This window comes from Portunus trituberculatus, chromosome 11 (genome assembly GCF_017591435.1).
Source record: "Portunus trituberculatus isolate SZX2019 chromosome 11, ASM1759143v1, whole genome shotgun sequence".
Taxonomy (NCBI): Eukaryota; Metazoa; Arthropoda; class Malacostraca; order Decapoda; family Portunidae; genus Portunus; species Portunus trituberculatus.
The window spans coordinates 1,276,698-1,283,845 of record NC_059265.1 but is presented as its reverse complement, the minus strand read 5'-3'; the positions used below and the strand labels follow the sequence as shown (position 1 = coordinate 1,283,845).

The 7,148-nt window shown below is 40.1% G+C and overlaps 2 long non-coding RNA genes across 2 annotated transcripts; both read left to right on the top strand.

Moving 5' to 3' along the window:
• Nucleotides 1-3,129: 3,129 nt before the first annotated feature.
• LOC123502326 lies at nt 3,130-4,650 on the top strand. Its single transcript, XR_006673942.1, has 3 exons — nt 3,130-3,199; nt 3,747-3,832; nt 4,622-4,650. It is a non-coding gene; the product is annotated as an uncharacterized LOC123502326 (long non-coding RNA).
• A 230-nt stretch (nt 4,651-4,880) lies between these two features.
• On the top strand, nt 4,881-6,420 carry LOC123502314. Its single transcript, XR_006673927.1, has 2 exons — nt 4,881-4,972; nt 6,340-6,420. It is a non-coding gene; the product is annotated as an uncharacterized LOC123502314 (long non-coding RNA).
• Nucleotides 6,421-7,148: the final 728 nt, after the last annotated feature.

Sequence of the window (7,148 nt, the reverse complement as noted above, 5' to 3'; positions counted from 1 at the left end):
GGCAGGTGGTTGGAAGGTGGTCTACTTTTCATGGCTGCCTCTTCATCTCGACTCCATGATAAGTCAGTCTAAAGTCAGTCTAAAGTCAGTCTAAAGTCAGTCTAAACAGTGAAAATAATGTGGCTTTGTTTTGTTTGAAGAAGTAATGGCGATGAATGTAACCCTGATCGTTGAGACAGATAGGAAATAATATATATTGTCTTCGTTAAATTTCATTGATATACGTACATATATCCTGACTGTCACCTCCAAGAAAGGGGGGGGAGGGAGATAAGACAAAGCACAGTACTTTTTTTTATGTTATAGAAAGCTGGAAATACAGAGAGTTGGTGAGTGTCCCAGTGAACAGTATGGAGGATTGAGAGTACTGGTTAACATTTCATTGAGAGGAAGAAGAACAAGAAGAAGAAGAAGAAGAAGAAGAAGAAAGCCTTTTGACCAAGAAGAAGAAGAAGAAGAAGAAGAAGAAGAAAGCCTTTTGACCAAGAAGAAGAAGAAGAAGAAGAAGAAGAAGAAAGCCTTTTGACCAAGAAGAAGAAGAAGAAGAAGAAGAAGAAAGCCTTTTGACCAAGAAGAAGAAGAAGAAGAAGAAGAAGAAGAAGAAGAAGAAGAAAGCCTTTTGACCAAGAAGAAGAAGAAGAAGAAGAAGAAGAAGAAGAAGAAGAAAGCCTTTGACCAAGAAGAAGAAGAAGAAGAAGAAGAAGAAGAAGAAGAAGAAGAAAGCCTTTTGACCAAGAAGAAGAAGAAGAAGAAGAAGAAGAAGAAAGCCTTTTGACCAAGAAGAAGAAGAAGAAGAAGAAGAAGAAGAAGAAGAAGAAGAAGAAAGCCTTTTGACCAAGAAGAAGAAGAAGAAGAAGAAGAAGAAGAAGAAGAAAGCCTTTTGACCAAGAAGAAGAAGAAGAAGAAGAAGAAGAAGAAGAAAGCCTTTTGACCAAGAAGAAGAAGAAGAAGAAGAAGAAGAAGAAGAAAGCCTTTTGACCAAGAAGAAGAAGAAGAAGAAGAAGAAGAGAGCCTTTTGCAGCAAGGTCACGGGAGGAGAGGAGGCATGCAGTCAGGAAGATCAATAGAGAGAGAGAGAGAGAGAGCAGTTAGCATTTAGCATGAATCTAATGATACAAGATGGAAAGAGATACACCATTTCGTCAGTCAGTCAGTCAGTCAGTCAGTCAGTCAGTCAGTCAGTCAGTCAGTCAGTGAGTGGGCAAATATCATCACTACATCATACTGGTACGTAGCATTCGATCATATTGTGAGTAAAAGCAACAAGTATGTCGAGGCTCGTGATGAGATGGTCCCTGGCTCACACAAGACAAAAAGGCCAAATCTGGTGAGAGATAAGCTTGTAACATTCATACTTTCCACTTTACTCATTCCTCATGCCACAGAACCTCTACAACATCACTTCTGCATTAGGAGTGATCTGCTAATGCGAGTGTTTGAAAGCTATAGGATGACAAACAAGGATAACAGTAGTAGTAATAACATTCATACTTTGCACTTTGCTCATTCCTCATGGCACAGAACCTCTAGAACATCACTACTGAATTAGGAGTGACCTGCTAATGTGAGTGTTTGAAAGCTATAGGATGACAAACAGGTGTAACAGTAGTAGTAATAACATTCATACTTTGCACTTTGCTCATTCCTCATGCCACAGAACCTCTAGAACATCACTTCTGCATTAGGAGTGACCTGCTAATGCGAGTGTTTGAAAGCTATAGGATGACAAACAGGTGTAACAGTAGTAGTAATAACATTCAAACTTTGCACTTTGCTCATTCCTCATGCCACAGAACCTCTAAAACATCACTTCTGTATTAGGAGTGACCTGCTAATGCGAGTGTTTCAAAGTTACAGGATGACAAACAGGTATAACAGTAGTAGTAATAACATTCATACTTTCCACTTTACTCATTCCTCATGCCACAGAACCTCTAAAACATCACTACTGAATTAGGAGTGACCTGCTAATGCGAGTGTTTCAAAGTTACAGGATGACAAACAGGGATAACAGTAGTAGTAGTAGTAGTAGTAGTGATGCTGGTACACTATATAGCACTATTTAACCACAGTGACTAGCTCTCTCAGAAGTTCGATTAACAGTTTTTTTGATGCAATAACTCCACTGCCAGAGGTCGTAAAGTGTTGGAACCTATTTACTACTCAGAATAACAGAAATATGCTGTGATTTTGACCCACTGTAGCAAATGGAAGTAAATCTTAACCCTAGATTTTGAAGAGGTCAAGGAGATACACACTGGATACCTGTACACTGGATGGACACTCGATACTCCTCCGTACTATCAGGAAATGTGACTATTGATACTATTAATTGTGAAGCAGAGTCCGGGGGGGGGTTTTGTCTAGGGGGATATTGGCCTAAAACTTTGTATGGTGCTGTGTTGCGTCGAGGCTGTTTCAGGGGTAATTATGAAGGAGGGAAATGAGTCTCGTCCTGATTGGCTAAAATTTAAATACCTGTTTTCTGTACACGTCTTTCCACAAACTTCCATGCTTCATTCGAGGTAAGTGGAGGTAACTTGTGGAGGGAGATATGGAGGAAAGATTGCAGACTTTCGGAGGTAAAAATTAGAAAAATTGTCAGGTTTTGATGTCTGACTATCTTAGAAATGTACTATTTTGACTATGATAGGAGGGTGGTGGGATAGTCAAACTTGGAGGAAAGGTGGAGGAAACAAGGAGGAAAGTGTGTGTAGGTGGAGGTAGCTGGAGGTAACTTGTGGAGGGAGATATGGAGGAAAGATTACAAACTTTTGGAGGTAAAAATGTGCAAAAATGTCAGGTTTTGATGTGAGACTATCTTAGAAAACGACTATTTTAACTATCAAAGAATGGAGATAGGACACTCAAAATTGGAGAGAAGGTGGAGGAAACATGGAGGAAACAATCTACCAGTGGAGGAGTGTGGAGGAAACTTGTGGAGGGAGATATGGAGGAAAAACTGCAAACATTTTTCTCACACCAGTCTAAAGTCAAGTCATTTTAAAGTAGAACCTGCACTGTTAACACTTGGATGGAGGTTCTAATGTCAACACATTGGAGGAACCTTCCTAAACATTCCTAAAACTTTATGGAGGAAATGGAACTCTTCCAGGCTGATATGGAGGAACCCCAAAAACAAGGAGGTAAGATTGGGATCAAAATTCCGATACTCTGGCAGAACACAGTATCAGAGCAGGTAAGACTATTTGAACTATGATAGGAGGGTAGTGGGATAGTCAAATTTGGTGGAGAGGTGGAGGAAACATGGAGGAAGGTCTGTGTGGGTGGAGGTAAGTGGAGGAAACGTGTGGAGGAGATATGGAGGAAAGATTGCGGACTTTCGGAGGTAAAAATGTGAAAAAATGTCAGGTTTTGGTGTGAGACTATCTTAGAAAACGACTATTTTGACTATGATAGGAGGGTAGTGGGATAGTCATATTTGGTGGAGAGGTGGAGGAAACATGGAGGAAGGTCTGTGTGGGTGGAGGTGGAGGAAACATGTGGAGGGAGATATGGAGGAAAGATTGCAAACTTTCGGAGGTAAAAATATAAAAAAATGACTAGTCTTGATGTCAGACTCTCTTACAAAACCACTATTTTAACTATCAAGGAAGGGAGGTAGGATAGTCAAAATTGGAGAGAAGGTGGAGGAAACATGGAGGAAAAAGTGTACCAGTGGAGGAAAGTGGAGGAAACATGTGGAGGGAGATATGGAGGAAAAACTAACATCTTTTTTTTTCCAGAATGGCGGCAAATCTAAGTGACAGAAACAACCCAGGATTTGAAAGATCTCTCAGTCGAAGGAAGTTGTCATCTCGATCAATGGACGGTGAGTAGTAGTAAGTAGTAGTAGTAGTAGTAGTAGTAGTAGTAGTAGTAGTAGTTAGAGCGAGTGTGAAGGAAATAGTCTTACAAACAGTGGACTCTCATAACTATTTGGGTGAAGTCCAGCTGGGAACATTGAGAAAAAAATTTGTGAAAGTTTTTCTCTTAAGACTATTTTGACTATCAAGGAAGGGAGGTAGGATAGTCAAAATTGGAGGGAAGGTGGAGGAAACATGGAGGAAGGTCTGTGTAGGTGGAGGTAGCTGGAGGTAACTTGTGGAGGGAGATATGGAGGAAAGATTGCAGGCTTTCGGAGGTAAAAATGAGAAAAATGTCAGGTTTTGATTTTTGACTATCTTAGAAATGTACTATTTTGACTATGATAGGAGGGTGGTGGGATAGTCAAAATTGGAGGGAAGGTGGAGGAAACATGGAGGAAGGTCTGTGAAGGTGGAGGTAGCTGGAGGTAACTTGTGGAGGGAGATATGGAGGAAAGATTACAAACTTTTGGAGATAAAAATGTGCAAAAATATCAGGTTTTGATGTGAGACTATCTTAGAAAACGACTATTTTAACTATCAAGGAATGGAGATAGGACACTCAAAATTGGAGAGAAGATGGAGGAAACATGGAGGAAACAGTCTACCAGTGGAGGAAAGTGCAGGAAACTTGTGGAGAGAGATACAGAGGAAAAAGTACAAACATTTTTCTCTCAACAAAAATAATAATAATAAAATAATAATAATAATAATAATAATAATAATAATAATAATAATTTTCTTTTTCCCTTTAGCATACAGTATAATTGAGGGTTAGTGTATGTAATTGTATGTAATTATATGTAACTATTATTTTATTATTAATATTTAGTTGATTAAAAGCATGTTATTATTATTATTATTAGTCAAGAATTGTAATATTAATTGTTATTTTAATATATTAAAACTATGGACCACCAACTACTACTACTACTACTACTACTACTACTACTACTACTACTACTGCAGCTCTGGGAAGGGATGATGGAGGAAAGATTATAGATGTCCTTTCAGACATCCCAGGAATTGACTCTACTATTGCTACTATTCCTGCTACTACTACTACTGCTACTTCACCTCCTGACTCCACTGGCACTGCTGAAAAGGTGAGAGAGAGAGAAATGTACTATTTTGACTATGATAGGAGTGTGGTAGGGTGGTTAGATTTGGAGGGAAGGTGGAGGACTCATGGAGGAAGGTCTGTGTAGGTGGAGGAGTGTGGAGGTAACTTGTGGAGGGAGATATGGAGGAAAGAATACAAACTTTTGGAGGTAAAATGTGAAAATATGTCGGGTTTTGATGTGAGACTATCTTAGAAAACGACTATTTTGACTATGAAGGAAGAGAGACAGGATAGTCAGGTTTGGAGAGAAGGTGGAGGAAAGATGGAGGAAACAGTCTACCAGTGGAGGAAAGTGGAGGTAACATGTGGAGGGAGATATGGAGGAAAGATTATAGACTTTCAGAGACAAAAATGTGAAAAAAATGTTGTTTTTGTGTGACTATTTTAGAAATGTACTATTTTGACTATGATAGGAGGGAGGTAGGATAGTCAGATTTGGAGGTAAGGTGGAGGACACATGGAGGAAGGTCTGTGTAGGTGGAGGAGTGTGGAGGTGACTTGTGGAGGGAGATATGGAGGAAAGAATACAAACTTTTGGAGGTAAAATGTGAAAATATGTCAGGTTTTGATGTGAGACTATCTTAGAAAACGACTATTTTGACTATGAAGGAAGAGAGACAGGATAGTCAGGTTTGGAGGGAAGGTGGAGGAAAGATGGAGGAAACAGTCTACCAGTGGAGGAAAGTGGAGGTAACATGTGGAGGGAGATATGGAGGAAAGATTATAGACTTTCAGAGGCAAAAATGTGAAAAAAATGTTGTTTTTGTGAGTGACTATTTTAGAAATGTACTATTTTGACTATGATAGGAGGGAGGTAGGATAGTCAGATTTGGAGGGAAGGTGGAGGACTCATGGAGGAAGGTCTGTGTAGGTGGAGGAGTGTGGAGGTGACTTGTGGAGGGAGATATGGAGGAAAGAATACAAACTTTTGGAGGTAAAATGTGAAAATATGTCAGGTTTTGATGTGAGACTATCTTAGAAAACGACTATTTTGACTATGAAGGAAGAGAGATAGGATAGTCAGGTTTGGAGGGAAGGTGGAGGAAAGATGGAGGAAACAGTGTACCAGTGGAGGAAAGTGGAGGTAACATGTGGAGGGAGATATGGAGGAAAGAATACAAACTTTTGGAGGTAAAATGTGAAAAAATGTCAGGTTTTGATGTGAGACTATCTTAGAAAACGACTATTTTGACTATGAAGGAAGAGAGATAGGATAGTCAGGTTTGGAGAGAAGGTGGAGGAAAGAAGGTGGAGGAAAGATGGAGGAAACAGTGTACCAGTGGAGGAAAGTGGAGGTAACATGTGGAGGGAGATATGGAGGAAAAACGAGCTATCTTTAATCTTCCGCAGAGACGTCGTGGGAGTAACTTTTCCTCTCACTCCTCTGACTCATCAACGGAGGGAAACTTTGTCGCTCCGGAACGTGGAAAGGTGAGAGAAAAGAGAGAGGGAGAGGTGGAGAGATGGAGAGAAAAGTGAGAGGGAGAGGGGAGTGGGTAGGTGACGGATTTGAACGGGAGAAAGGGAGAGGTGGAGAGAAAGTGACGGGGAGAAGCGAGAGAGGTGTGGGAGAGGGAGGAGAAGTATGTGAGAGGGAGAGTGGAGAGATGGAGAGAAAAGAGAGAGAGAGAGAGAGGGGAGTGGGTAGGTAACGGATTGGAGAGAAAAAAAGACTAGGATGGAGAGAAAGAGAGAGGGAACCACATAGGAACAATTAGAGAGAGAAAACATGAAATAGAGAGACGGAGAGAAAAAGTGGAGAGAAAAGAGAGAGAGAGAGGGGAGTGGGTAGGTGACGGATTGGAGAGAAAAAAAGATTAGGATGGAGAGAAAGAGAAAGAGAAACACGTAGAGAGAATGAGAGAGAGAGACTACTACTCCTACTACTCCTACTACTACTACTACTACTACTACTACTACTACTACTTTTAAGACAGTTTGACATGTTTTGTTTTAAGACAGTTTGACATGTTTTGAGGACATTTAAGACAGTTTGACATGTTTTGAGACATTTAAGACAGTTTGCATGAGGACATTTAAGACAGTTTGACATTTTGTTTTGAGGACATTTTAAGACAGTTTGACATGTTTTGAGGGCAGTTTGACATTTTAAGACAGTTTGACATGTTTTGAGGGCATTTTAAGACAGTTTGACATGT